Consider the following 14,223-nt stretch of genomic DNA (forward strand, 5'->3'; position numbering starts at 1 on the left):
GGACAGCTAAGATCACCCAGAAAGATGTTCTTGATCATATAAACCCAGAGTTGTCCCTGGAAGGCAAGATTGCCCGACAGAAGCTGACCTATTTTGGACATGTGATGAGGGCGAATTCACTAGAAAGGGAGGTGCTACTCGGAATGGTCGGATGCCATCAAGAACTGAAAGAAGCTGTGGAAAACAGGGAATCATGGCGAGGACTGGCCTACAGAGTATCGAAGGGTCGGACACGAATGAACGGATAATAGGGGTAGGAATGCCAGAAGTGGCTTTAGGAATCGCTAGGCACCGGAAATGGAGTCCCGGAAAACCCTGGCCTGCATTCCTGGCGCCCGTCTTTCACAGAGGCGTGTTTCTTTATAGGGCGCCGTCACATGATTGACTTGAGATCAGGAGCTGCATTTTAGGCGGCCGCCGATACTGGCGCCCTATAGAGAATCCGGGTTTTAGTGCTCCTACATGACCCCTCACTAAGAGCTCTTTTTCAAAGCTGTGGTAGCGATGGCATGATACATGCATCAAAGGTTAGAGGAACTGAATAAGGTTTGGTGGATTTACCACGGCGGCATTGCTACCGTGGCTTTGTAAAAAGCCCTAACTGATTAGCGCAGGAATAGCAAGTGAACACTTACCTGCCTACACGCTAGACTTCAAGGGACGATGGGAAAGACAAGTGGGGTCGCTCAAGAGGAATGCTTAATAGATGGGTTCTCGAGGGAGGAAGGGTTCTTGAGTGGGCAGACTTGGGCCGTCGGCCCTTTTCTGCCATCATACTCTATGTTTCTATGTTTCTATAATAGATGGTGGTAAGTATACATGCACTATTTTTTTAAATAAATGTACTAATAACACGGGGTGCAAATTTGGGCGCTATTTATTGAATTTATTGAATACCTGGGCTTAATTTGTCCCAGGGTGGATGGTGATTACAAAAATGCTGCCTGCCAACAGCTGAAGATTGTCTCTTAGGATTGTAAGTCCTCTGTGGATAAAAAATATACCTACTCTTCCTGAATATACTGAGAAAGGCTCGAGCAAAATCTACAACATGACTAAATATAGAAGTAACATTAAAAAATAACATTTTCAGGGAAAGTCCATAGTCTGTTATTGAGACAGACATGGGGAAGCCACTGCTTGCCCTGAACCGGTAGCATGGAATGTTGCTTCTGTTTGGGATTCTAGAATCGTGTTACTCTGGGATTCCAGAATCTTGCTATTCTTTGAGATTCTGTATGGAATATTGCTACTCTCTGGGATTCTGGAATCTTGCTGTTGTTCTTTGAGATTCTGTATGGAATGTTGCTTCTATTTGGGATTCTAGAATTGTATTACTCTGGGATTCCGGAATCTTGCTATTCTGAGATTCTGTATGGAATGTTGCTACTATTTGGGATTCTAGAATCGTGTTACTCTCTGGGATTCCGGAATCTTACTATTCTTTGAGATTCTGTATGGAATGTTGCGACTATCTGGGATTCTAGAATCGTGTTACTCTCTGGGATTCCGGAATCTTGCTATTTCTTGAGATTCTTTATGGAATGTTGCTACTATTTGGGATTCTAGAATCGTGTTACTTTCTGGGATTCCAGAATCTTGCTATTCTTTGAGATTCTGTATGGAATATTGCTACTATTTGAGATTCTAGAATCATGTTACTCTCTGGGATTCTGGAACCTTGCTATTCTTTGAGATTCTCTATGGAATCTTGCTACTATTTGGATTTTTGGCAGGTACTAGTGACCTGGATTGGTCACCATGAAGACAGGCTATTGGGCTAAATAGGCCATTGATGTGACCCAGTAAGGCTATTCTTATGTTCTTATGATACATCCAGCACTCTTCCAGGGGAAGATAGTGAAAATAAGAAAGCACAATAGAAGAAAAATCTAGAGATGACAGAGGCTATTAAGTTCCTGATAAAATATAGATACAATGGATATTTATTAAAATTCTTCTAATATGCTCAAAATAAAGAAGGTACCCGGCACTGACTGTGTTTCGGCATTTCTATAATAGTAAAACACTACCCACACCAACACCTCAGCCCAGAACTACAGCCAGGCAGGGAAGGTTCAGTGAAGAGCAAAGAAATACCTATTTGTTTTCGCCAGAGTTAGAGAAGGGAGAACAATGGGTGAAGGGAACTAAAGGTACTCGGGATAGTGTTCCTAGGGGAAGGATGCACCACACATCACCTAACCTTCATGGGGAACACAATTCCAGGCAAAACCAGGAACATTCCAGTCCTCCAGTTAGGCAGGAGCAAGCTACACCTGTTGCTCATTATCCTGAGGCTTATAGGGACCAGCAGTAGTGCTCAGAAAGGAGGCTGCCACTGAACCAACCCATGCTGTACCGGAGGGGAAGGCCTGGAGACAGGAGACCCGTTCCAAGAGCCCGGAGCAATGTACCTCAGCCTAACACCCAGGTCAGGTCTAATTGTTTAGAAGCTGAAATGTTAGAGGAGTGCATGAGAGAAGCTTCAGACAGTGAAGACTTTGTAGACCTAGAAGAAGCCATGGACTATAAAGAAGGAAGTGATGATTCTGACCAGTGGGCTATGGAAACCAACGGGGTTTAAAGAAGTTTGGGTTGTGCTAGTTAGTGGGCTGACTGTCTCTGTAACCTTCAAGCTAGAAGGGAGGTTACTGAAAGCTTTAGTGGTTAGAAAGGGTTCCTTGCATTCTTTTTAGCAAGAACCACAGAGTGTATAGGCTGAGAAACGGACAAGATTCGTTTCTGGCTGAGGCACTTAGCACTGCCCAGCCTTGGCAATAGTGGGAGACCTTTTTCCTTTTGAAGTTGGGCTTAGATTGGATTGTGGGCCCTAGTTGGGAGGGACCACAGCCAATGGTCATTGTGGGAGCAGGTCCCTTCTGCCCTGAGCTCTGCATCCAGAGAGCTCAGAGGTGGGTCCAGTCTAAAGCGGCCAGAAGTGATTGCCAGCAGAGACTTATCCAGCTAAGAGAGAGTATTTTGAAAGTAGTTGGAATCCATGGACTATTATTGCCTTGATGTAATGAAGAGTCAATTTGGACTATTATTGAGAAACACAAGTTTATTTTTCTTTTGAAACTGTGAAGGCAAATTGTAGGTTTTGAAAGCTGAAGTTCCTAATGGAATAAACAATTTGGTTTTTGGAAGCAGAACTGGGTGTTTTCATTTGATCCACCAACTCCAATCAGCACTGATAATCCGCTCGGTCAGCACCGTGTGCCCTGGGCTCTCTCAGTCACTCCTGCTTGGGCGCAGCCTGGCCTAGGTGATACACGGTGACACCACGCATGCGCTGTTGAAATGGCGTGATCCCTGATGCCGTGATTTCTGCTTCCATGCCGAATACGATTTGAGGCGCGTGGGGCAGAAGGAGGAGAGTGCAACTGTTTTGTTTGCCAGTTTCCGCATGCGCAGTAGAGCATGCGGCTGTTTCCCCATCAATAGGAGCCTGCGGCGATTTAAACATTGCCTTTCTTCCACGACGCTGCGACCCCCAAAAACCACTGCAGACCACCACGAAAGCCGGATAAAAGGTAAAATGAAGGGAGAAGGGCTACTGCTGGACAGGGGGAGCAGAGAAAGGGTGCTGCTGGACAGGGGGGAGGTAAAAGGAAGGGAGAAGGGCTACTGCTGGACAGGGGGAGCAGGCAAGGGGTGGTGGTGGACAGCCGAGGAAAGAGAGAAAGAAAGAAAGAAAGACAGACAGACAACGGCCAAGGAGAGAGAAAGAAAGAAAGAAAAACACACACATCTATTCTAGCACCTATTAATGTAATGGGCTTAAAGACTAGTATGTATATATATGTGTATATATATATATATATATATATATATATATATATATATATATATAATATGTATATGTGTGTGAAAAGAAGTACATGAAAATGGTATAAAGCTAAAAACAGCTGAGGGCATCTGAAGTGTAATCACTGAAAAGCTAGGGCAATAATAAATATATCTATTTTTGGGATTTATTAACCAACTTTATGAAGAGGTTCACCCAAGGGGTGTATAAGAGTGAAAGATGATGTAAGATGGTTTAAGATGATGCACCATTAGCTAGATGGCTGACGAGAATAACCAACAACCAATAAACCGACCAATCAAAAAAATATTTTGACGACGACACTCACAAAAATCATCAGCATTGCCAGTATAGAGGCATCCGAGGTGGAATCCAAAACTTGACAATATAGGCAACATGAAAGGGTCAAGGCTTAAAAAAGCTGTGTACACATCTTAAAAGTACCAGATTTCAAGAAATCCCACGATATGCCTAGTTGTGAAGAAGTAAACAAAAACCAGAGATCAACTTGGACTTTGAAATTACACAAGCAAATAATGGGTCCTAGTGGAGGCACCTCATGGAGCTTATTTGTGGTCATGTTTTATGTTTCTATGACAAATATTTACTGAGCTAGCCCAAACATCTTCCCTGCAGCGTGAGAAACCACGTTGATGGTCTAATATCACAAGACATTAAGGCCTTTATATGGCCTGGGAATTCTACTGAACGCGGCTTCAAATGGAATTATAGCAAGATTTCTAATCTAGCCAATAACTCTAAATAAAATTTTACCTTTTGAAATGTACATGCCATCTTTTAAGTAATAACACGATGTGACAAGATAATGAATGATTGTTATGTTCATGACAAATTGTCTATTAAATAATAATATAAAAAACAACAATGAAAATAAACCCAGTCTAGTACAGTAATAGATAATCCTTATGTGTCACAGAATTGATTTATTGGATTGATGGTTTGGAAAGTTTTGAAATAAATACTTTTCAAGTGTCCATGAATGTTTCATAACTCTCATAAGGGCTTAACAGGCTGTCATATGCCTGCAGAATTTCAGAATTTTCTATTTGGTTTTTAGTTATTTTCAAATTAGAGAAATCACTATTCCATTGAGGTCTGCTTTTGCCAAACTATCCTTATTTTAGTTCTTCTTTTTTCTCATTATGTTCCTAAGAAAGTTCACAAAACCCTGAGAAATTCAAAGATATTCCGTACAGGGGGGTGCTGAAAAGTTTGCAGCCATCTTCCTAAATTCTGAGCGTTATTTTGCCACAGTAGCTGAAAAGAGTGTTATTTGTTTCGTTAAGTGCCAATTTACAGAAACGAAATTCTATGTTTTTGCCATTGTTTCAGATCATTGATTGAACCATATCCACCTCATTCTCTTCTCGATTGGGCTGAGAACTTTTTAGCACCCCTTTATATCGCTCATGGTAAGTTAGGGGCCCTTTCACTAAAGTGCACTAGAATATGGACTTTAAACATTTTAATGCAGAATTTTACCACATAATTTAAAAACGTTTAAAAGTAGCTTAAAATGTTTCCTTTTTAAAGATGCTTTTAATTGAAGTTGTTATTTCATTATTTTTATCTTTTTTTCCTCTTCTTCACCTTTTTTCTCTTTTCTCGCCTTCTTTTCTCTCCATCAAATCCTGCCCTTTTGTTTTTTCCCCTTAATGTTTCTCTCATTTACTATAATTATTGTATTTCCTACCTTTTCCCTTCATGTATCGTTTGTTAGTGCGTCCTTATATAACCTAGTACGTGTGGTAGTTCATCTAATAATTTTGTATTTTCATTTTTTTTAAAGTTTGTTTTAATGATTTCTGTTTGTTGCAATGTTATTTTATCTAGTGCTTTGTACAACGCTTTGCAGAATCGATAAAGCGTTTAATCAAGAAACTAATTAAACAATAAACAATAAACAATAAACATACTAAGCCCTGATTTAGCATGGCAATCTTTGGGAGGGGGGGGGTCCTCTATTATTTACTGCAGGTCATGAATTAAAGTTGCTAGCAGCATGTGCTACCTCAGGGGTGTCCAAAAGGTCGATCATGATCTACCAGTAGATTGCAAAGGCAACGCTCTCCCTGCTTCCCCGACGCCGATGCAGCAACAGGCCAGGTTGGAGAGGAAGATCCAGGCTAGCCAATCACTGCCTGGATGGCCCAGAACTTCCTTTTCAACATCAGAATTGATGTCGGGGGGGGGGGGGGGAAGTCGTGTGGGCCAGGCACTTGTGCAGTTGCTGCATGCACCTGGCCTGTTGTGGCGTCAGGGAAGCAGGGTGTGCAACATGAGCTAAATCAGCAGCAGTGGCTTGGGGGGGGGGCAAGGGTGAGAGAAAGAAAGATAGAAAGAAAGAAAGGGGAGGGGCAGGGAGAGAGGAAGAAAAAGTTGGAGGAGGGAATGGAGTGTGTTAGGTGGCAGGGGCAGGCAGGGACAGAGGAAGAAAAAGTTGTACTCAAGGAGGGACAGAGAGAAATGGTTGGGGAATGGAATGAGGTTGGAGGAGAGGAAGCATGCAGGAGGCAGAAAGAAGGGAAGAAATATTGGATGCACAGTCAGAAGGAAGTGCATCCAGAGACTCATGAAATCACTAGAAAACGAAGGTAGGAAAAATGATTTTATTTTCAATTTACACTATGGCCCCCTTTTGCTAAACTGCGATAACGGTTTTTAGCGCAGGAAGCCTTTGAGTGTAAGGAGTAGTGAGGGGCATTCAGCGCAGCTCCTTGCACTAAAAAACGCTATCGCGGTTTAGTAAAAGGGAAGGGGGTATATTTGTCTATTTTTTTATAGTTGTTACTGAGGTGACATTGCATATTTTAAAGGCATCTACCTTGACCTCTTTGAACCCCCCCCCCCCGAATATAAATGATAATTAACATTTTCTCTGTGTACAGTGTGCTTTGTGTTTTTTAAAAATTTTCTTGTTGGTAGATCATTTTGACGTAGTCATTTTAAAAGTAGCTCACAAGCCAAAAAAGTGTGGACACTCCTGTGCTACCTGATGAGAATTATGAGAGAGGCACTTACTGCCACCTATTTCTGAAGCACTAATCCCCAGATTTATGCTTCCAGGATGCATGTGCAAATTAATTGTATAGAGCTCTGAGCCATCATACTTGAGTGCTCACAACCAATGGAGGAGTAGCCTAATGATAGTGCAATGAGCTGAGATCCTGGGGAACCGGGTTCAATTCCAACTGCAGCTCCTTGTGACCTTGGGCAAGTCACTTAACCCTCCATTGCCCCAGACACAAAAACTTAGACTGTGAGCCCACAAGGGGCAGAGAGGGTACCTGTAGAAAAGCCAACTACTGACAAAAATTGCTACTCATTAAAATTTGCACATGCATTTTGCGGTAAGACTTTTCTCACATGCAAACCTGCGCTAGGGTGTCGCACATTTTAGTAAATGAGTCCCATCATCTTTGATCGCCATCTAGGAGATTTTAACATGTATACTGACTGTATCTAAGCTTCAGGATAAAGAGAGTTTTTTAAAAAATGATCATTAGGCTACTCCTCCATTGGCTTATGGTTTATGGCTTATTGACTTATATCCCGCTTTGTACAAAGCGGGTTCCAAATGTTACATACATGATTAAAACAGCGTCACAGACAACGCAATCAAAACATTTCAGTGACCGGCGCTTTCAATTATCTGAAAAACTTAATTCCCATATTTCATTTTACAAATTAGAAACTGTTTCAGTCATTTCTTAAAAGTATGCGCATTTCTCTGCTCACGGATATTATTGAGGGATCTCATTCCATGCTTGTGGGCCTATACAGGAAAACATACTTGCCCTCGACACCTTCAACCACAATTGTTTAACAGGTGGAACAAACAAATCACCACGTTCCACAGAGGGGAGTTTCGGGAGTGGAACATATGGCAGAATACTATCAACTAGATACCTTGGTGCTAGCCCATGTTGTCAGCACTCAAGTACTGATGGTTCAGAGCTCATTGTACAATTAATTTGCACACGCTTGCTGGAAGCATGAGTCCTCTGGGGACAGGGAAATACTGAAGGTAACTCACCTTGAGCCAATACTGGAAAAGGTGCGAGTTAAACCCTGTTGCAGCATGAGCAAGGGTGGGTCCTAGTGCCTTGAAAAAAACCCAAACACCTACACAAAGGTTTATTTATGTGCAAGAAAGGAGGTGGCATGTTCCCTGTTAAAAATGTGATCATGTAAGGGTAACGTGACCATTTATTTTTTCATCAAAATGGGACATCTATTAATTGTCAGTCCCGCCCCCAAACCCATCCTAGCCCCGCCCCAATCTCTTCCATTCATTTTTCATGTACACACAATATCTTATTAATTCATAATGGTAACCATAATTTTAAAAACCCACAAAGCACACTATACGCAGAGAAAATGTTAATTATCATTTATATTTGGGGGATTTTCAAAGATGTCAAGGCAAATGACTTTAAAATATGCAATGTCACCTCAGCAACTATAGAAAAATAGACAAATATAGTGCAAAATATAGACAGCAGATATAAATTCTCAAAAATGACACATTTTGATCACTAAATTGAAAATAAAATCATTTTTTCCTATCTTTGCTGTCTGGCGATTTCATGAGTCTCTGGTTGCGTTTCCTTCTGACTGTGCATCCTTTCTTTTTTTCTGCACTCAAGCCCAATTGTCCCTTTCTATTCCCTCTCTCCTTCCTTCCTATGTCCTTAGTGCCCCTTCCTGTGTTCTTAGTGCCCCCAGTGCCTCCTTCCCATGTCCTTATTGCCCCTTCCTGTGTCCTTAGTGTCCTCAGTGCCTCCTTCCCATGTCCTTAGTGGCCCCTAGTGCCTCCTTGTTGAATCGATGCTGGAGGGAGGTAAGGAGAGCAACAGCAGCGGCGGCAGCAGACTGGGGGGGGAGTTAGGGTTGAATTGGGCGCTGGAGGGAGGCTTTTTTTTTTTTGCGCAGCATGGAGGGAGAGGAAGCAATCGCCTGTCCAGTTGTCCCCGTGCACAGCTTTGGGATGCTGTCCCTGAAAATGGGACATTTCGGTGTCCCAAAGCTGTATTTGGGGACAATGGGATAGGGGATCTCAAAACGGGATGGTCCCATTCAAAATGGGACATATGGTCACCTTATGTAAGGGACATATTTTTTTTGTATATAATTCTTTATTCATTTTAAAACTTTCAACAAGTGATTTAGAAAACAATCTTATACACTTTAATATCACTTATTAATCAAACATATATTAAATCATAATATAATTCCTCCCTCCCTTCTTCCAATATAACATTATAGTTTCAGATAACTTTAAAATAAACCCGCCCTCCCCCACCCTATACTTCAATAAATAAAAGGGGAAATAAATAAATTATTAGTTATAATCAATCCATACAATAATTGGTTAATGACTCCCAAACATCATTAAATTTTTTATAACGTCCCTACTGAATAGCTAATATTCTTTCCATTTTAAAGATATGGCACAATGAATTCCACCAGAAATTATAACTTAGTCTATCATAATTTTTCCAATTTCTCGTAATTTGTTGAATGGCAACTCCTGTCATTATGAGTAAAAATTTATTGTTTTTAGAGGATTTTGACTCTTTTTCCTCATTGATGTAACAAATAATATCGTATCGTATGACAGCGCTACCGGATTTTCAAGTAAATTATTAACTTGACTCCAAATAGCTTTCCAAAAGCTATATATTAGAGGACAAAAAAACAATAAATGATCCAATGTACCAGCTTCAAGATGACAGTGCGAACATCTATTAGACTTAGAGCGATCTAATTTTTGTAAACGCACCGGGGTCCAGAATGCTCTATGCAACAGAAAATACCAAGTTTGTCTCATAGATGCAGACACTGTACATCTCATCCTCCAAAACCAAATCCGTGGCCATTGAGACGCAGTAATTTGATGCTTAATCTCAATGCTCCAAATATCCCTAAGACCATTTTTTGGTTTTTTATTCATAAATCCAGATATCAATTTGTACCACTGTGCAGCCTGGTGACCCAGAAGATCTACCTGGAAACATAAGAAAGGCAAACTGTACTTATCACTAAGATTTTTCCATTCAGGGAACCCTGCCTGAATGGCTTGCTTCAATTGCAACCATTTATAATTTTGTGATTTATTAAGATCATATTTGCGTTGCAATTGTGAAAAGTCAAGCAGCTTACCATTAGAAATAACATCATCTAAAGTACATATGCCTGCCTTCATCTAATATTTCCAGATGACCTTATAAAAGCCAAATTTAATCTTGGAGTTTAGCCATATGGTCTGATATGTTGATTTTTAAGGGACATATTAAGTCAGGTTTTAGCAGACAGGAATATGTCCCGGTTTTTATTTGCAAGGTCTTTTAGTAGGATGTCTTTGTTATTTTCTATGAGGGTGATAGATATGTTTTTTTTTGTTGTGGGGGTGTATGAGGAAAAGAAGATTCCTCTCTGGTTGTGGGGGCTGTGTTGGGAGGGCTTTTCTAGATCAGCATATCTGTCCCGGTTGGTAACTGGAATAGATACACTCTTTGCCTCCTCCACCTTCACCGGGAGGCCATTCAAAGCATTCATTACCCTTTCTACAAAAAATTTTCTGGCATTACTTCTGAATCTATCTCCTTTCGCTTTCATCCTATGCCCCCCTCCCTCCAGAGCTTCCTCTCAGTTGAAAGTAGCCAAGGAGTAGCCTAATGGTTAGTACAGTAGACTTTGATCCTAGAGAACTGGGTTCAATTCCCATGAGGCTCCTTGCAACCCTGGCCAAGTCACTTAAAACTCCATTAACACCCAGATTGTGAGCCTACTAGTGACAAAGTACCTGCATATAATGTATACAGCACTGCATATAGATGGAGACAGCCCAATCTACCTAAACGACCGCCTCATCCAAACTACCTCTACCAGGCATAGAAAAACACCCCCCCCATTCACTAACTCCCCAATCCAAGAAGTAAAACAGAAAAAAACTATACGATGGCCTACTAGCCATTCAAGCAGCAAAAATAGATAACCAAATCTCCAACCTATTGATAACAACCCCAGACTACAAGATGTTCAGAAAGGAAATAAAAACTACCGTATTTGCCGGCGTATAAGATGACTTTTCAGTACCTTAAAATTCTCCCCAAAGTCGGGGGTCGTCTTATACGCCGGGTACTGTTTAGAGAGCTGCACGGGGACGCCCCTAGGGTCGCGGGGATCCCGTGGGGACGCCCCCTAGGGTCGCGGGGATCCCATGGGGACGCCTCCGAGGGTCGCGGGGCTCCTGCGGGGCTGGATGCTCAGTCTTCTGGATGTACGCGGCTCTTCTTCTCCCTACCTTCTCTGCTTGCAGCACAGAGCCGAACGGAAGTCTTCCCGACGTCAGCGCTGATGTCGGAGGGGAGGGAGGGCTTAAACAAAGCCCTCCCTCTCTCCGACGTCAGCGCTGACGTCGGGAAGACTTCCGTTCGGCTCTGTGCTGCAGGCAGGGCAGATAAGGAGAAGGAGAATAGCCTCGCGGTTCGAGTGGCTACCAAGGGAGAGGGGCGGCCGCCCCGCCCCGGTTGCAGCACAGCCGGCCAGGTTCCCTTACTTTTGTGGCACTTCCCCGACCGACCGATAACAGCCCGGGTCCGACAATCCTCCCTGCCCTGTAGCCGCGAATCTAAATTACCTTCTTACAGCAGCTGTAAGAAGGTAATTTAGATTCGCGGTTAAGGGCAGGGAGGTTTGTCGGACCGGGGCTGTTGTCGGTCGGTCGGGGAAGTGCCACAAAAGTAAGGGGACCTGGCCGGCTGTGCTGCACCCGGGGCGGTAGAGAAGGTGTGCGGAAGAAGGGGTCGTCTTATACAGCGAGTATATAACAAAACTCTATATTTTAACTAAAAGTTGGGGGGTCGTCTTATACGCCCAGTCGTCTTATACGCCGGCAAATACGGTATATTCTTCAAGAAATCCCTTAATAAAGCTTAATACCATGAATACCCCCTTCTTACCATCCCCTCCCCAACCCCTGATCCTTCTTATCCCTCTCTTGGAAACGATCTCTGATCTAACTTTGTAACTCTTCTTCCATAACTCTTTTTGTAATCCGCTTTGAACCGAAAGGTAATGGCGGAATAGAAATCTTAATGTAATGTAACATTTTAGAAATGATTAGTAATAGTAGTGAGAGAGACTCACCTCAGGTGCATTTATGCCACATAGTTATTTAAACATCTGTATCATATCTCCACTCACCCACCTTTCCTCCAAAATATACACATTGAAATCTTTAAGTCTGTCTCCATACGCCTTATGACAAAAACCACAGACCATTTTAGTAGCCTTTCTCTGGACCCAGTGGCGTAGCAAGGGTGCGAGTCCCCCGCTCTCATCTCCCCCCGCTCCTTTCCCGACCCCCTGCTGCGTGTGTGCCCCCTTCCCTTTCCCCGTACCTCTAGTTGTTGACTTCTGCAATCAACAACTTCAACGTGCTCTTTGCAACTGCGTCCCCTCCCTCCGATGTCACTTCCTATGAGTGGCGGCGCCAGGAAGTCATGAAGAGCACGTTGAAGTTGTTTCTCACGAGAGTGAACAACTCGAGGTACAAGGGAGGGGAATAGGGGGCGCGCATGCGATGGGGGGAGGAGTGGGAAGAGGAAGGGGTACCATGATGGCGCCCAGGACGGACACCACCATCCCCCCCTTTACTATGCCACTCTGTGGACGGACTCCATCCTATTATATCTTTTTTAAGGTGTGGTCTCCAGCATTGTGCTCAATATTCTACATGAGGTCTCCAACTGCTGCCAGAGATGAGATCTACTAACTCTAAGGGCTATCCCCAAATGACTGTATTAAAGAGGTTAGTGAGGACATATATAAGAGCTGTGCATTTCCTCATTAAGCTGATGTAAAAAAAAATAAATAAATAAAAAAAGCCAACAACTTCAGGGTCCTTACTGGATAAAGACTGCAAGCACATGAAAGCTAGCCAGAAGGGCTAATCCAGGAAAAGGTGTTCTCATTTGAACCATTATTCTGTAAACCCAAGTGTACCATCAATGCAACCATGCTCCTTTAGAAACAGCATTGAAAGTAAGTTTTTCCCAAGGCCTGTGGTTTTTAGCTTATGCGTTTTCTTTTCTCTGTTTTTAACATTTTTCACTGAAGGCAACCCATTGTCACTTAGGGAATCATTTTCCTTAATTGTTTTTACAATTGCTTACTAATGCGAGGCCGGTACACATCATTATGCTGATTGAGTAAGGGTGCATTACTAATGGCCTTAATCAGCTGGTTATCCGAGACAGCAAGCTGTGCAGTCAAGCTCTGTGACATTGTGTGATTGTACATAAAACAATTTGGTAAGATTTGTGGCGACGTAAATCTATGAAGGCACCACAAAACTACGGGGAGTTTCTCTTAGTACAACCTTAAAATTAGAGAGCCATTAAACGAGCATAAATTCTTTGTAAATCTAGGGTCTGTTTTTCTTATCCACGTTATGGAGGTTCCAAGCTGCTACGAGGGGCCGCTGAAAAGTTCTCAGCCCGGCCAACCAAGTTGGGGCAGTCTCCATCGAGAGCTGTACAATTAGTCCAGTGATTTTCCACTTTTATTGTTCCGTTGGAAAAATACGGATCGACAAAAAGTGGAAAATCACCGGATGAAGTATATAGCTTTCGATGGTGACTGCCCCAATTTTGTTGGTTGGACCGAGATCTTTTTAATGGCCTCTCGTATTTCAGAACATAATCTGCTGATGTAGAACATGTTATGAAATAGAAGAGAAATAGTCATTTATGCGGAAAATTTCAATAGATTAAAAGTCAACACATAAACGTGTTTACCTTTGCCATTTTATAAATGTACAGGTTTCTTTTGCTATCATAGAGTCCTTTGCCAGTTTGGTTTTTGGGAGGAAAAAAAAAAAACCATAGGAGGATTATCTGAACAACCTCCCCTTATACCTCCAGTGAAATTCTAGTCAATTGGAAGAGTTTGTCAGAACCTAAATGTGTTTAGTAGCAGGTATAATTTCTGTAGTGCTCAGATTTTGTGCCTCTCCGGCCTTTTTCAGCTTGGTTCGCCAAGGCATTTATGCTATCCCACATTCACAAAAGGTTGCGTATTCATTTTCTCGGATCCCTGAGGAAGGCGTGTTTTGCCGAACACGATCCATGTTGGGTCCTCCATGACAAATGTGGACATTGTTTTTTTAAAGGATTAACTGAATAATTAAAGAAGAGTCAAGAACATTGGATTTCCACCGTTTCGCTTCTTTTGAATTGTCCTTTTCTCCTGTGGAAATTTGGGTCTTCTCTTCTTCTTGTTGTAACGTTAATCTGTTTAGGACATCAATGTTTATTCCCCTTCTAAAATGGGGAATAAACATGTATCTTCTAGGCATGCCCTAGTCCTTCCCAAAACATGCC

This window comes from Geotrypetes seraphini, chromosome 9 (assembly GCF_902459505.1).
Source record: "Geotrypetes seraphini chromosome 9, aGeoSer1.1, whole genome shotgun sequence".
NCBI lineage: Eukaryota > Metazoa > Chordata > Amphibia > Gymnophiona > Dermophiidae > Geotrypetes > Geotrypetes seraphini.